Source organism: Anarrhichthys ocellatus, unplaced genomic scaffold, assembly GCF_004355925.1.
Source record: "Anarrhichthys ocellatus isolate YVR2014 unplaced genomic scaffold, GSC_Weel_1.0 scaffold56, whole genome shotgun sequence".
Taxonomy (NCBI): Eukaryota; Metazoa; Chordata; class Actinopteri; order Perciformes; family Anarhichadidae; genus Anarrhichthys; species Anarrhichthys ocellatus.
This window is the reverse complement of record NW_022280086.1, coordinates 2,185,079-2,191,769: the sequence shown is the minus strand read 5'-3', so window position 1 is coordinate 2,191,769 and position 6,691 is coordinate 2,185,079. Positions and strand designations below refer to the sequence as shown.

The 6,691-nt window shown below is 41.0% G+C and overlaps 1 long non-coding RNA gene across 1 annotated transcript in view; it reads left to right on the top strand.

Annotated features, from left to right (window-relative positions):
- The window catches only part of LOC116396551 (uncharacterized), a 10,903-nt gene that overhangs the window by 2,667 nt on the left and 1,545 nt on the right, over nucleotides 1-6,691 (top strand). The window contains exon 2 of the long non-coding RNA XR_004213608.1: nucleotides 5,181-5,183. This is a non-coding gene — a long non-coding RNA (uncharacterized LOC116396551). The remainder of the gene's footprint in view (nucleotides 1-5,180; nucleotides 5,184-6,691) is intronic.

The window sequence follows — 6,691 nt, the reverse complement described above, 5'->3', positions numbered from 1 at the left end:
AGAGCTTTAATCATCGTAAGTATTGATTTAGAGAGATTTAATCATTGCGAGTATTGATTTAGAGAGCTTTAATCACTGTGAGTATTGATTTAGAGAGCTTTAATCATTGCGAGTATTGATCGACAGAGACAGCAGATATTGGGATTGTCACCGCCCAACATGTCACGCTAGCCCACTGACCAATCACGTACTTGTAGGCCAGCTAGCAGGCTCTGGCACGTCAAAGAATACGCCCAATATGTCAAACTAAAGATCTGATTGGTTGAAGACTATGACAATCAACAATATCGCCCCCATTCACTTAAACTGCAAAGGGATTCACTTGTGAGTCTGCAGGCCTCTGCCTCTCTTCTTACCTAGAGACACAGAGGTGAAATCTGATTGGATAAAAGCTCTACTTAAAACAAGCTGCACTGGAAGCAGAGCAACTGAGGAAGACAGGAGCTGTGCAATGAGAAAATAAGAGAATGGGGAAAATATTTTTATAAATTATAATACATGTAGTGTATTTAAGAAAAACTATTAAATTATAAAATAGCTATAACTTTGTGATTCTGTTTAGGCCAACAGAGAAGGCCTTGCTGGCCCTGACGGTCCACCACTGACATATATATAGTGCTGGGCAAGTTAACGCGTTATTAAACGCATTAATTAATTAATGCCGACAATTATTTTATCGCATGTTTTTTTATTATTATTATTTTGAAAGTCCGTTGCTCACTGGCTCTGAATACACATACAGACAGACCATGGGTCACAGGAGGGGTAGAATGTTGATCAGGATTGGCGTCATCACCAATGAGACCAATGAGAGCATTTGGGGTGGGCGCTGCTATAAGGGACATGTGTTCTCTTATAGCAGGGTGGGGGGGGGGGGGGGGGGGGCTTGAAATACAGAGAGTTGGGCTTCATCCAGATTCAGAAATGATAAAACAAACACTGTATATTAATGTAAGACTCCAATCAAATGAAAACAAAATACGATGTTATCTCTAACATTTGTGTTTCATTTTTGATGACATTATATATCAAATATATATTTACTGATATTTGGTTAACTTTGAAGCTTAAGAATTCTACTCAGTAAAAGTTAATCTGAAATTTAGTTCTGAAACACAATTTGTGGCAAATATCTGTCTGAATAAAATGTTCTGTATATGGGTATGTTATGATTATTTCTTCAAATTTTTGGGTTTGAGCCTGTTTGTTATGAACCTGTGTTCTATGGACCAATACAGAGTCATTTGCACAGATACAAATAAATAAAATACTGTAGAAATGAAAATAAAATATAACTGTCCATCAGCGTCCAACACAATGAAAGCAGTGAAAGCTGAACTCCAACAGTTTGGTGTGTTTCAGTTTTTTAAATGAAAAGCTTCCAGTTTCCTGAGCCTCTCTCACAACACAAGAAGAAGAATCAACGTATCTCTGCAGCTTTCAGAAGCCTGTTTTCATCAAATGACGTATAAATGACATGAACACAGGGTTGGAAATTTACATATTTTTTACGGGGCAATTTTTGCCCCCACTGACTGAAATCCAGGGGCATTTAAAGAAAAATTGGGGGCACTTTTTGAAACTTGTGAAATAACATTTAACCTTTGTTCAAAATAATAAATATACTTATTTAGGCTTACAGTATATGAGCAATTGTCATCAAATGGTAATAATAAGACTATTAGGCAGTAGTCTACAGATTCAAAGTGTTTTCTTAGATTTTTTGAACAAAAAACAAACATAAATCAGACAATCATATTCAATTTATTCTTATTTATTTGTGGTTATTTATTGTTATTATTACATTTTTTAAACAACTATTAATAATTATTAAGTCAACGATGCCTTGATTACATATACATCAGTCATTGTATGGAATTATTCATAAACATATTTTTGTAGCACCTCAAATATTGTGATATTACCCATTTTTGTCCTGAACATATATGCATTAGTCATTGTGTGGAATTTTTGAGAAAAACGTTTTTATAGCATCTTAAAATTTTTAAAAATGTGCCATTTGAAGGTACAAATTCAGTACAGAGTTTTTGCTTAGTAAAATATCTTAATTGACTGTCAGTCAGGTATTATTCATTACCAGCAACCCTCAAATCAAAGAATAAAGACACTTTACGCACAATTTAGGTGTATTTTCCCTTTAACTCACGAGATGCAGGTAGCATGTTTTATACTTAATGTGAATATAATTCATTTAATCTAATTTCCAGTATGCAATATGTATACTTTGTTGGCATCTTGTTCTGATGAGTCGACTCTTTTTCTTGAGGAAACTTCGATCCTTCAACGTGTGCAGCAAGATGCTGGAGATGTTCTACCAGTCTGTTGTGGCCAGTGCACTGTACTTCTCCGTAGTCTGCTGGGGGAGCAGCATTGGAGCCGGAGACACCAACAGACTTAACAAACTGATTAAGAAGGCCGGCTCCATCATTGGCTGCAAACAAGACAATCTGGAAGGGGTGGTGGAGAGGAGGACACTGAAGAAACTATTGTCCATATTGGATAACCCGGACCACCCTCTCCACCACCTACTGCAGGGACAGCGGAGCACTTTCTCCAACAGACTGATCCAGCTCCGCTGTCACAAGGACAGATACAGGAGAACATTCCTGCCCTCTGCTATTAGACTCTATAATAAATCACCTCTGGCCAAATCAAACACAAGACTGTAACAATGCTACACTGTTGTTGCTGCTGCTGGTGATCTTGTGCACTACTGTTTTGATTATTTTTTCATACTTAGTTAATTTAATATGATTCTACTTAGTGTATATACTGTGCATTTTTATTACTTTATCTTCTTAAATCTAATAGGTCCTGCTCGGTTATTTTATTTTATTACATTGTATATATTGTGCATTTTCCACACTTAATATTTTTATTTTATTGTGTAACCCTGTTTGCTGCTGCCACAGACAAATTTCCCCTTGGGGATGAATAAAGTACTATTCTATTCTATTCTATTCTTATTCTGAAAACCGGATGTTCGTCTGAAGAAACCGGATGTTGTCTCACGTTAATCTTTCCGCTAACTTTCAAAATCTTCGCTCCCGATCTGTGCCGTTTGAATGCGTTTACCGTGAATTTCAGCATATAGGTGCACTAACATTTAAGTGTCTGCTGAGTTGACCGCAGTCTCGCAGTCACAGGTCTGATTAAGAAGCGCTCCATTTATTTATTTGTTGAGAACGTTCTATGGCAACTGGACCGGGTCATATAGGCTACGATGTTTTTGACAAGTTCATTAAATTATCACTATTATCAGAGGAAATTATGGGGGCATATTTTGCATAGTGATATCAGGGGCAAAATTATATTTCATAGGGGCAGTTTTGCCCTTTGCCCTCGTGTATTTCCGACGCTGCATGAACATGTCATGTTGCATTAAAAATGCCTTTCATGCTTTGTGTCATTTGTACTCCGTGTCTCTGCTGACTGCAATGTTAAAGCCTAACATTCGTTCTGATGACAGGTGGACATGTTGGTAATGATGAGCTATTTATACGATGTACTGAGATCAGGTTGGGACATTAGAGACCTTGATAACTACAGGCCGATCTCAAATCTTCCTCAGAGTATACTTCATCAGAAGATTGTATTTGAGCAGCTACATGATCGTCTAAATAATTATGATATATTAGATAAACTCCAGTCTGGCTATCGGACCAACCATAGCACTGAAACCGCTTTATTTAAGGTCGTAAATGACATGAGAGTTTCTTCTGATTAAAAAAATGTGTCTGTCCTCTTTTTATTAGACCTGAGCGCTGCATTTGATTCTATTGATCAAGACATTTGAATCAGTGGACTTGAGGGATTGGTAGGTCGCTCTGCAGCAGAGCTCGACTGGTTTAACTCGTCCTTGACAGAAAGAAAAAATTATGTTTTATTGTAAACCACTAAGATGATATAACTTTCTTTTTACTGGTCTAGAAATCTTTAAGAAAATGACAGTTGATTCAGATCGCTGCAGTCAGGATTGTGACCCATAGAAACAGAGATCACAGCAGCGCTCTGCTCGCATCACTACACTGCTCCCCTGTGTCTCTTACAGTTGATTTTAAAGTCCTTGTACTTATCTACAAAGACTCACATGATCAAACACCTTCATTTAACAGAGACTGCCTTTTATTTTTTACGTCCCAACAAGAACGAGATCTTCCACTGCCGTTCTTTTAGAAGGTCCTGAACTGCCACAATAGTTCTAGTGAGGTTCTTTCTGTTTTTATGGCACTAAACTGTGGAACTCTCTCCCCTTGGATCTTAGAACAGAAAACTCCCTTTGAAGTTTTAAAAATAAACTAAAGACCTGCCCTTTAATTTGACTTTTGATTAGGTTTAACTTAAATCCTTGTTAATGTTTTGTTGTATTGTGATTGTAGTGTAAGACTGGTGTGAGTCCTCCATCACGTCCAGGTTTTCATGGACGAGTGGGAGTAGGAGGCACGTTGCCGGGCTCCGCCCGTCACATCAACCTGCTGGAGCTTGTTGCTTTTCAGAAGCTGCTGAACCATTTCACCCCACAACTGAGGGGGAAGCATGTCATGTTGAGGTGGGACAACACCACTGTGGAGGTGAACCTCAACAGACAGGAGGTTGTCAGATCCCCGGCCCTGCACAGGGCAGCAGTGTCTGTTCTGATGTGGGAAGATCATCACCTTGAGTCTCTCATTCACTAATAGAGAAAACACCCAGTGTCCCCCTTTACAAGTGTACACTTCAACAGGGTTCAAAGCAGCACCTGTCCATGTTGCATCACGAGTGGTCCTAATGGTTACTAGACCTGCCCACTGCTCTGCATCAAGGAGAGCACTCCATTCTGGGTCAGCACCTCATGGCCTGGATTAAGGGTGAGACTGAGCGACCTGGGTCTCCTGGTCCCTGTTGTCTACACGTATCAGAATGCACATGTCTCCTCCTGTTAGAGGGATTACTTGACTCGTTTGTGGACTGGTGCCAGATGAAGGGCCTCGCTCCTCCTTCCTGCTCTCTTGAGGATATCTTGTCTTCCCTGCAGGTTGTTGTTGACAGTGGTCGTGCTGTATCCACCTTGGGGATGTTTGCTGCAGGAATTACAGTTTGTGTTCTACATTTGGTCAAATGTTGCAGTATGCAAGCCAGCATGCTTTCCTGGCTATTCTGACCGACAATCCTTTGCACAGCAGGTACATGAACAAGAAGGTCAAAGTTCAATGTGCCATGTAATGAGGAAGCAGTATGTCCCAGTTGACTGCAGACTGCATGCATCAGTATGTAGTTTGTAAGGAAGCTGCAGTTTGTCCTAAAAGTAAAAAGAAAAAGTAAATAATTCAGAATGCAGCTTCAGACTGATACGTGGGTAAGTTGTCCCGCCCCAACAGGTTCAACCAGATCCACAAAGTGGAGTGAAGAATAAAAACACTCTCAGGTCAGACTCTGTTGTCTTAGTGAATGTATTTATTCAAGATAAACTCTACAAAACATTTGCTGCAAAGGTTTCTGCCTGATCCTCTGTTCCCTACTAGTCTACATATACAAGAAGACAAGGAGACAAAGAGGGGCGTGCATGGATCCTCTAAACCAGCGGTTCCCAAACTTTTTAGGCCACGCACCCCCTTCTACATCCCGACCGGGTTCACGCACCCCCAATCCCCCACACCTTAAAAAAAAAGCAACAGAGCCTATTTATAGCCGCATAAAAATCAGACCAATGAGAGAACAGTTTGCTCGCGCGTGGCGTTTGTTTACAAGATAAAAAACACAAAAAAGACAAAAAAAACTTCCTGCACCGTGCCTTCGAAAAGGTAACGGACGTACACCAGAAGATTGGCCAGATTGGCCACATCTGTAGACTCGTCTACTTGCAGAGAGTAAAACTCACTCTTCTTCACGCGACCGACTAATGTAGCCAGGATGTCTTCGGACAAAGCATCGATGCGGCGCGACAGTGTTGTTGGACACCGGGATCATGTCCAACTTGTTTGCTTCTCTCTCTCCAATCATACATTCCACCATCTCTTTGGCAGCTGGCAAGCACACGTCTTCGGCGATTGTGTGAGGTAGCCCCTTTCTTGCTATTCTGTGACCAGATATGAAGCCCGTAGTGCGTTTTTTATAGACCCAACACATGAATGAGACTGCAGTTGTTTTGGGCTGTTTTGTTTTGTCATGCTTGGTGTTCAGGTGACGACGTAAATAAGAGGGCTTCAGACAGCTGTTAGCCAGAACCTCACGGACTGGAACCCTGTCTCCTAAAAATTATGTTAACCCCAAACTAAAATGCATTCTCAATTACGTTTGACCAAAAACGTATTTTCAAAACGGATTTTCTCCCTGATTATGTTTGCGTCCACCTGTCATTGGATCACAAACTTCCTGACTAACAGGACGCAGCAGGTGAGGCTGGGAAAAATCACATCCAGCACCCGGACTTTCAGCACTGGCACCCCCCAGGGGTGTGTGCTCTCCCCACTGCTCTTCTCCCTCTATACCAACGACTGCACCTCAGAGGACCTGTCTGTTAAACTCCTGAAGTTCTCAGACGACACAACGGTCATCGGCCTCATCAGGGACGGTGATGAGTCTGCGTACAGACGGGAGGTTGAACAGCTGGTCCTCTGGGGTGGTCAGAACAACCTGGAGCTTAACAGGCTCAAAACTGTGGAGATGACAGTGGACTTCAGGAGGAGCCCCC